Source organism: Dermochelys coriacea, chromosome 2 (genome assembly GCF_009764565.3).
Source record: "Dermochelys coriacea isolate rDerCor1 chromosome 2, rDerCor1.pri.v4, whole genome shotgun sequence".
Classification (NCBI taxonomy): domain Eukaryota; kingdom Metazoa; phylum Chordata; order Testudines; family Dermochelyidae; genus Dermochelys; species Dermochelys coriacea.
The window spans coordinates 75,789,837-75,795,836 of record NC_050069.1 but is presented as its reverse complement, the minus strand read 5'-3'; the positions used below and the strand labels follow the sequence as shown (position 1 = coordinate 75,795,836).

The 6,000-nt window shown below is 38.7% G+C and overlaps 1 pseudogene; it reads right to left on the bottom strand.

Annotated features, from left to right (window-relative positions):
- Positions 1-210: 210 nt before the first annotated feature.
- LOC119850630 overlaps positions 211-6,000 on the bottom strand; it is a 60,285-nt pseudogene continuing 54,495 nt past the window's right edge.

Sequence of the window (6,000 nt, the reverse complement as noted above, 5' to 3'; positions counted from 1 at the left end):
AACATAGGCAGCAGAATGACTAGCAATTCTTTGATTACTGGACTAGCTTTCTCTGAACCTTGCTGAGTAGCTCATTGTCTCAGAAGTTTGTATATCTAGCCCATTATGCTCTTTGGTTATTTTAATCAACAAAGCACCACTATTTTTATCACAGAAACACCGATGAGAAGCTTCATGGTAAGTTTTATACTCTGGACACAGCAAAGATGTTCATTCTTGAATGTGTTTCTTCAACAAAAAGATGTAAATGTTGAAATGCTTACTCAGCTGCCTCCCCTAAAGATAAATTAGAGGGTTGAGTGTTTTGATGAGAACATATTGTATCTGCACAAGAATTCCAAGTCTGTACTCCCACTCATTTAGGTTTAATTCTAAGCATTAAAGCTAGTGAGTTTTGATTTTAAATTCCTCATGTAGTATATTGATGAGAGACGAAGCCACTGGGGACTAGATTCACAGATGGCAAAAGAAGTGAATAGAATTAGGCCCTCTTAGGCCAGCATTGAATCTGGCCCAAATAATTCAGATCTAATCTGTGCTATTTTGGCCTGGATTGACAAATGTCTTAAAATCTCTTATGGCACTTGTATCCACACACTGACAAGGGAACATTTTTTTCAAGGCAGGAGGCAAAGCTTTCCCATGCAGTGCAGCACCAGGTCTTCAATAAAAGGATGTCAACCGTATATTTTCTAAATGAAATTTTTGCTATTTGGGACATTCGCTCTTAAAGCAAAGTCAAATTAAGGCATGTTTTAAGGATTATTTTACAAAATTGGTAGGACAAAATGCTATTGACTGCAGAAGAATGAATTTGATCAGTAACGCAGTTGGTGATAAATGCCAAAAATAAATTCAAACAGTATCCAGCTAATCTGAAAGCTTTTGGAAGATATTCCAAGAACATACACACAATGACACCATGGTACCTCTAACGTGGGAGCTGGTGGAGGGGGCAACATAGATTAAATGTTTGAAATGCTGCTTTGCACATTTAAAACAAAATGACCATTTTTTTATATGTTTTGTATTTTACTCTGTTTTAACTTCATTGGATTAATCCCCTAGTGAAGAAGCTGGGGGAAGTGCAGGACACACACATACTGTTACAGAAAACCAATCAACAAAGATTATGACTATGATAGGCTTAGCTGATAGTAATTTCTGTCCCTGCAATATTTTGATCCACTAAAGATTCTGCCTTGCATAATGACAGGTTTCAGAGTAGCAGCCGTGTTAGTCTGTATTCGCAAAAGGAAAAGGAGTACTTGTGGCACTTAGAGACTAACAAATTGATTAGAGCTACAGCCCACTTCATCGGATGCATTTGGTGGAAAAAACAGAGGAGAGATTTATATACACACACACACACACAGAACATGAAACAATGGGTTTATCATACACACACTGTAAGGAGAGTGATCACTTAAGATAAGCCATCACCAGCAGCGGGGGGGGGGGGGGCGGAGGAAAACCTTTCATGGTGACAAGCAAGGTAGGCTAATTCCAGCAGTTAAAAGAATATCAGAGGAACAGTGGGGGGTGGGGTGGGGTGGGAGGGAGAAATACCATGGGGAAATAGTTTTACTTTGTGTAATGACTCATCCATTCCCAGTCTCTATTCAAGCCTAAGTTAATTGTATCCAGTTTGCAAATTAATTCCAATTCAGCAGTCTCTCGTTGGAGTCTGTTTTTGAAGCTTTTTTGTTGAAGTATAGCCACTCTTAGGTCTGTGATCGAGTGACCAGAGAGGTTGAAGTGTTCTCCAACTGGTTTTTGAATGTTATAATTCTTGACGTCTGATTTGTGTCCATTCATTCTTTTATGTAGAGACTGTCCAGTTTGGCCAATGTACATGGCAGAGGGGCATTGCTGGCACATGATGGCATATATCACATTGGTAGATGCGCAGGTGAACGAGCCTCTGATAGTGTGGCTGATGTGATTAGGCCCTATGATGGTATCCCCTGAATAGATATGTGGACAGAGTTGGCAACGGGCTTTGTTGCAAGGATAGGTTCCTGGGTTAGTGCTTCTGTTGTGTGGTGTGTGGTTGCTGGTGAGTATTTGCTTCAGATTGGGGGGCTGTCTGTAAGCAAGGACTGGTCTGTCTCCCAAGATCTGTGAGAGTGATGGGTCGTCCTTCAGGATAGGTTGTAGATCCTTGATGATGCGTTGGAGAGGTTTTAGTTGGGGGCTGAAGGTGATGGCTAGTGGCGTTCTGTTGTTTTCTTTGTTGGGCCTGTCCTGTAGTAGGTGACTTCTGGGTACTCATTAGCCTACCTTGCTTGTCACAAGGAAAGGTTTTCCTCCTTTCCCCCCCCCTGCTGCTGGTGATGGCTTATCTTAAGTGATCACTCTCCTTACAGTGTGTATGATAAACCCATTGTTTCATGTTCTCTCTCTGTGTGTGTGTGTGTGTGTGTGTGTGTGTGTGTGTATAAATCTCTCCTCTGTTTTTTCCACCAAATGCATCCGATGAAGTGAGCTGTAGCTCACGAAAGCTTATGCTCTAATAAATTTGTTAGTCTCTAAGGTGCCACAAGTACTCCTTTTCTTTTTACTAAAGATTCTGTACTTGGGGGCAAGAGATGCAGTGCCCATAGTGAACAAGTTTGTTTTCCTTTGGACTAAAGATAAATACACTAGAAAGAATGAATTTAAAAAAAATTCAAAGTATAACATACTGCCATACTTGTATGTCATAGTAATCACACCAAATCTGACACATGTATCTTCTCCCTACTGCCTCAGTTGTAACTTTTTCTATACCTGCAATTATGAATAAAATTATAAAAAAACATGTATTTACCACACAAACTCCATAGTATACGTGAGCAGCTGTGGCTAACGTAGTGAATATGGTAAGTGCCATTTCCTCATTGTTGCCCAGGAGCCCTGTTATCACTGCATAGACCACAAGAGCTCATGGAAACAGGATCCAGTGGAAAGCTTCAGATCTGGTGTCACTCATCTGGCAAATTATCACTCTGCACTGTTAGAATAATGTAATCAGTCAAGTAAGACGTATTGGAGCAATTTATTTCAAGGAAGCATGTTAATTTGTCTGCTAGAGTATTTTCAGTTGAAAAAGTGTGTGGCTTAGGAAACACAGGTAGTTCCAAGATGGAGATTTACCATAAATGATCATCTTTGCTCCTTTATTGGCTGTGATTTTTACAGCACTTTATTACATGTAATTTAAAACATACAGTACATATCTTTTATGGAGACAGTGTTTTGACGTGTTACTCTTTGAATTTAAAAACAACTTTGCATAAAGGGGAGCTTGTTTGACACTTCCTTTCACAAACTCAAAAATGTAATACTAAATGAAACTTAATCATTGGAGCAATGGATTGAGGTAGAAGGCTCATGGTCAAAGTGATGGACTGAACATATAAAGTGCTGTATAAATCACAAGTATTAGTATTTTAGTGAGATCCTGAATACTGTAATACTATTGGTCTCCTATGTATTTTCAATACATGAATTTTCATGTCCTTAACCAAAGTTTCTTTCAGCTTGAAATGACTAAATACCAAACCATGGACAAAATTTTCAAATGCACCTAAATCCCATTTTCAAAGGTGACTTAGGTTTCTGTGGGTCAGCTTTTAAAGGTATTTAGGAACCTAAAGATCCAGACAGACTTCTAGTAGGATTTTCAAAAGCATTCAGTTGGTTCAAATGGGATTTAATGGGATTTTGTAAAGCCACGGGTTGCATAACTCCCATTAAATCAATGGAGTTAGGTGTATTTGTTTTTGGAAAATCCCATGAGGCACCTCTGTACATCTTTAGGTGCCTATATACTTTTAAGAATTTGGCTCCAGGCCTGGTCTCGGCTTGAAAATTAGACTTAACTTAGCTACGTTACTTAGGGCTGTGAAAAAATTTGTGTCCTGTGCAATGTACTTAGGTCAGCCTCTCTAAGAGGTGGATTACCAACAAGGATGGGAAAAAACCCTCCATCAGCGTGGGATGCATCTACACCATGGCACTATAGCAGCACAGTTGCAGTGCCGTAATTATGCTGTAGTGTAGACATGACTTAAGCTCCATTGACTTTCAATGAGACTTAAGAGCCAAAAACATTTTTTGAAAATGAAATAAGCACCTAAATCACTTGTGCACTTTTGAAAATTTTACCCCTTGTTAACTTAAGTTTGGCTCAAAATTGAAATGTGGTAAAAATTAGCATTTTTATAAATCCTGAAATCAATAGAAATACTTTCACAATTAAAAAAAAATCAAATGAAAAGTTCATTTCCCTGTAGTGTTTGAAATCCAAACACTACAGTATTAAGACTCTGAAAGTAAAGGTGACACTGACTTCGCTGTTTCATTGTGGAAGCTAAAAAATGGAAAAAATAAAGTATGTAAATTTATTTCATATTCAGTAATTTATTAATAGTGCAGGTAAACACACTGGCTTACAATGTATTATTGAAGTTGACAGTGTCCCTTTTAAAATACAATCCATTTTAGAATTCACTTAGGGAGCTGTGTTGTGCTTTGCAGTATATCAACAAGAGTAAGTTACCATAATCTTCTTATTACATACATAGTGTCCTTTTGCTGAGCAACTGCAAATATCCAGAAGGTGGAATATGTATTGTTAATTATGTTAAATATGATTTTCCATTAAAAACTGATTTGTTAAATTCTCAGTGTGTTTGTAAGGTTCACTCACATTATTCCCAGTTTCCATCACAATAAATTACTTCCATTAACATAAGGCATCAACAAAATATATTGTGCATAAAGAATTGTAATTGCAGTCATTTACTAGTTCTGAGATGTATTGGCCAATAAATTATATACTATTTTAAACCTGAACTACTCTAGTCACTACAGATGACAGTAGAAAAAAGGTTAGAACTGAGTTTGTCAGATAAAAATGGAAGTGGGATATTAAGACTCTTCTGCTGACCTAACCCATTTCCCTCAGAATCTTTTCCTACAATCTATTCTCAGTGCTTTGGTTCCATTTAAACTAGCTACAGAAAGGTGGGTTCCACTATTCCTGTTCCACAAGCTAATTGTGTTAGGAATATTTTTTGATAGGTTAAAATTTTTGTTCTTAATTCCATCCTGTTAACATCATTCCCATGTGTCAACCCAGCTAATTCCTCTTTCCTTAATGTTTACACCCTTCCAATGCTACAAGTATTTTTATTTGACTTGTATTCCCTGTTTAGACCTCAGTTGGCCACACTACATATATATTTGTCTTTATAAGGTTATTCAATAGCCTCTCTTTTTCTATTCTATGAGTATTGTTACCATTATTTTAGTATTTATTATTGGGTTCAGGAAAAACTGGCCAGATTGAGACATAGCCTGGATCAGAGGCTCGAGAGAGAGAACAGAGCTGCTTATGGGCCTGAGTGGTGGTGATGGATGGATGGTGTCCATTGTGGGGAGGGGGAAATGGTTAAGAATTCTGTTTTGGCTATGATGATCTTAAACATGTACGTATTCCAGTTGTCTTGTATTTCAGTCTAGGTCCTCAGTCTTCTCTACTTTAAACTCCCTGTTAACTGTCTCCACAGTTATGCTCACCTCTGCCCATCCGTTTATTAGCAGTGAATCTGAAATCCCCCAAGCAGTCGCAGTCTCCACACCCAGCTCCATGAGGAGGTCCAAAAGGGCTCAGACTCTCCCATCCACCATCCTAAATTCTCAATACGAAGTGTTCTATTATTCTGAATGTAAATCTCTACCTGTCTTAGGCGAGTTTCTAAGCGTGCCTGTAGTTCAGACAGAAGTATGACTTTTGCCTTTTGTGACTGTGTGCTCAGACCAGCCAACAGTGTTGCCTGAACATTTCCCAGGGTGCCTTTGAGATCCCTCAGTGGAATATTGAGATCCCTCAGTGGAATAGAGGGAAGAAAGTTTTGTGCTTCAAACCAGAAGAGAAGTGAGGTGAATGGAGTGGCTCCAAGGCTGTGCTGCTGCCCCTGCCAAAGGGGCAGGGTGTGTGTGGGAAGAGCA